Source organism: Zea mays, chromosome 8 (assembly GCF_902167145.1).
Source record: "Zea mays cultivar B73 chromosome 8, Zm-B73-REFERENCE-NAM-5.0, whole genome shotgun sequence".
Taxonomy (NCBI): Eukaryota; Viridiplantae; Streptophyta; class Magnoliopsida; order Poales; family Poaceae; genus Zea; species Zea mays.
The window spans coordinates 115,447,283-115,451,659 of record NC_050103.1 but is presented as its reverse complement, the minus strand read 5'-3'; positions in this window follow the sequence as shown (position 1 = coordinate 115,451,659).

Here is a 4,377-nt window from a genome sequence, read left to right as displayed (position 1 = left end):
CTGAATCACTTGGGTAGTTTGCTATTGCTTTACATGGATTTGGGATAATTATTTATCATATCTATGTTCCAGTTATTTTGTTATTCTATTTATGTTCATGTCAAGATCATTAATGTTAATTGGAACATAGAGCTTAACTTGAGAAACACGTGCCACCACAAGGGTTTATGGACGCCCTTGGCTGATTAATTAGGAAAGCTAGTGGAGGACTACCTTACCCGAAAGGGGCAAGGGCAGTAGGGGAGTGGTCAGTGTAGGGAGGTCCTTGGTTGATTTTGCTGCGATGGCGGTCAGGCAAGAACCCTGCATTGGAGCTTCCTATAAACTGTAGCGGGTTTTCTGAAGCTAGTGGAACTTTGTAAAGGCCTCGTAGTGTTACCCTGCCTCGCCTCCTCGGTAGAGGTGCATGGGAAGTCGCGATCCCTTGGCAGACGGGTAACATAACTTGTGGGTAGAGGGTACAACCTCTGCAGAGTGTAAAACTGGTATACTAGCCGAGCTCACGGTCATGAGCAACTCAGGACTCTCTGATGATTAATTTATGGAACTAAATTCAATTTGTCATATGCATTGCATCGCAGGTGATGTTGTTACTTTTGTTCTACTACTTAATTGGGTTGGTATTTACTTATACTTAGTAATTGCTAATAAAATTTTGACCAACTTTAAAAGCAATGCTCATCTCTAACCATCCTCTTTGGTAAGCCTTACACTTCACGTGAGCTCCCACCTTTGGCGAGTTCATACACATTATTCCCCACAACTTGTTGAGCGATGAACGTATGTGAGCTCACGCTTGCTGTCTCACACCCCCCACAGGTCAAGAACAGGTACCGCAGGATGAGGCGCATGGAGGATGTTGTGACGAGTTCGTGAGAGGTCTAGGTCATCGTCTCCCAGTCAACTTTGGGTTGCTGGACCGTTGTCTCCTTATAATGTAATTATTTATTTTGTATAGAACTCCTATTATATAGTAAAGATGTGACATTCGATCCTGTGCCATGATTCATCATATGTGTGAGACTTGGTCCCAGCACACCTGGTGATTATGTTCGCGCCCGGGTCTTGGTGCCCCGAAATCCGGGTTTGACAGAAGTGGTATCAGAGGAATGTTGACTGTAGGACGAAACCTAGATAGAACTGGACAACCATTATCTACTTACCTTTCCTACTCTAATTCTTTTCTAAACTTCTCTTAATCTTTCTCATCTATTTCCGCTTACTCTGATTATTCTTATCTTTTCTTTCTAAAGACAAATGTGGATTTCACACTTTGAAATCCCGTACCTAAAGTGACATTTAGGAATAGGAGACCTAATCTTAGGAACAAAAACAAAACTATTTTCTTTATCTATATGCTTGAATGCTTGTTCTTATGATACTTGCCTAATATGGATCTTTGATTGAGTGTGATGAGTTGTGGAATGATATCCACAATTGCACCTACATATACATACATGAATAAAAAAAACTTATAAAAATAACTAGACAAACTAGATTATCCCTCATTAAAGTATCTAGCCTAACAATAACCATCTCATCTTGAAAGATTCTATCCTACACTCATAGATCCATCTTATCTTAAAAGATACTCCATCACCTTAGTAGATTCATCTTAACTTGAAAAGATTTTTTTATGTCATCCTAATAGATCTAACTGAACTCAAAAGATTCTATATTATCCTTATGGATTCATTTTGCCCTAATTAGCATACATATCCCATCCTAAAGTAACAATCATGATCTAATCCAAATTAATGAGATCTTATCTAGTCTGTCTAGTCATACCAATCTAACCTAGACCTGATCTAATGTGATAGATTAGTCTAACCTAACGAAGGCTAACCTTAAGTTGAGCTAATCTAATGTAAGCTGCTTAATGTTGGTACAAAATATGAGTCCATACTTATAATTCACTTACGCCTAAATTGGTGACTTAGATCAACTCGGACATACCCAACAACTTGACCTACATGATAGGTTACATAACCTATCCCACCCGTCTAGAAGCAAACGACCAAACCAGATTCTGACTAACCTCATTAAACTCATAGCCATCTATTAAACCAGCTGCTCTACCTACGTGTTACATACAGATCTATCTTAACCAAGACACCAATACAAAGAAGATCAACCTCAACAAGGAAGGATAAGATTCAAGATAGATCTTCAAAGGAATCAAGATCCACAATCTTGGGTGTAGTCCTTCCTTACTCCTAATCATTCTTACCCAAACCTACCCATACTTTGGAGACATCTTTTATCCTACGTGATAAAGTAGCTACATATATACCCATGCTTTCCTAATCACCTGATAATTTGTGATATAGACAAAAAAGTTTTGGTATTAAAATCAATTAGAAACTAACCCATAGACTGCAAACAATTACTTCTGCATCCCTTTTCTTATAAATCTCGAGGACGAGATTTCTGTTAAGGGGGGTAGGATTTGTAACACCTCAAAAATCTGGTCTTAAGAATTTAATGAAACTCTCCAAATTTTTTTGAGAAAATCCTCTAAGAAAAGAAGTTTGTTACCCTTGAAGTTATATCCTTTAAAAATAATATTATGAAATGGAAGGTTTTCAATAAAATTTATTTTCTTATAAATAAGCAATAAAATATGGAATGTTTGAATGTATTTTTTTACACATCTAAAATAATATTCTCTTGAAATAAATGATGTGTGTGTGCATTTTATTGGAAATATTACAATAATAATAAAGTAACTAAAAAATACAACTTGCATCTCATGCTGAGAATTTTTTTTGTGTAGTTCTAATTGAGTTTGAAATTTGGAAGCATAAAACTGAAATTAAAACACAACAGGAAATAAAATGAAAAAGGTAAAATTAAGCCCTCCTGTTGTTGGGCCGACTTCTTCCCTGCGCCCCGGCCCACCCCCACCTTTTTTCCCCAGGCGTGGCCCAAGTATATGCGCGGGCACAGACACCTGGGCCCCACTATCCAGCCCCTCAGCCCGCGTGCTCGCTCTCCCTTTCTCACTGCCATGTGGGCCTCTTCGGCAGTCAATCCTTCTTCCCCCACGAGCGCTCAGGTCCGTGAGGTTCGGATCGAATTGTTGCAATCGTGTGCGGAATCCGCGGGTGAACGTCGTGATCGTCGGGTTCTGGGTCTTCCTCGCTTGGGATAAATACAGAACGCCTACGCCGTTGCCCATCCAACAAGTTGCCGTGGGATTCCATCGAATTTCGCCTCCGTGAGATCCATGCGGGCAGATGGTGGAGCAAGGCAGATCCCGCCTCAGTCTACCTCCGTCCATATCGTCGGTCAGGCCTCGGTGGGTGACCTTGGAGGATCATCGGCGCACGAGGAATCTGGGCGGAGCTTCCTGGGGCCCGTTGTGGGTCTCGTTGATAGATAATTGCTCGCCGTCGCTTAGCCCCGCCGTGGACCCGCCTCAAGCCGTGGGCAGGACTGCAGCCACCACCATGAGCGGTAAGAAGACCCCCGTTGTGTTCGCTTTTAACCCTTCTTCGAATTAGCGCTAGGGAATCGAAGCCTGTGCGCTTGTGCGCGGGGATGACCAACTCCGGCCATGGTGCGCCGCCGTGTTATCCCTGTGCGCCGCCGCGGTCTGATGCTCAGGCGGCCGGAGGACTGGGGGAGTGTTCTGGCCGTTAGATCGGAGGGGAACAGTTCAGATTAGATAAATCACGTATCGCTTCGAGGAATGAATCTGGACCGTGGGTTTGGATCGGGCGGTCCCTGGTCAATCTCGCCCATTTAAAATCTTACCCGTAGATCTGGAATCGTGCGGTATTGAACGTGTACCGGTTCGCGCGCTGTGCGATCTAATCGGATCCGTATGTTTTGAATCGGACGGCGCAGATCGGTGCGTACCCCCTTTACCGAAGAATGTTTGCATAAAGGCCCCCGATCTTTATCCAAACCAACCCGCCGTCCATATGTGGGAAGCCTGAGTCTGGGGAAAACTTCTGGTTCTGCCCCTATGTTTCTCTGTATTTGGTGCTCGGTCCAGAGAACAATAAAAATGGATAATTAATTACATAAATTGATTTCTAATGCAAAAATAATTCTAGAAACTTGTGAAATTCATAGTTAATTCGTTTTAACTTCAAATTGAGTCATTCCAGTTGTAATAATTTTGTTTTAATATTGTCTATCACCTATTACCTTTGTTTAGCCATGAAACTTAAATTAAAAATGTTCAAATGAACTAATCTATTCTAGGTGCTTAATAATTTCAGAAATTCATAACTTAGTAACCATAACTCTAATTTTAGTAATTCTCAAACTCACGATCTCTTAGCAACGCGTAGATTATTATTACACAATTTATTCTTATGTTTGGTGTAATGTTAATTTTGCCTGCACCATGTTTGTCTGTATTGC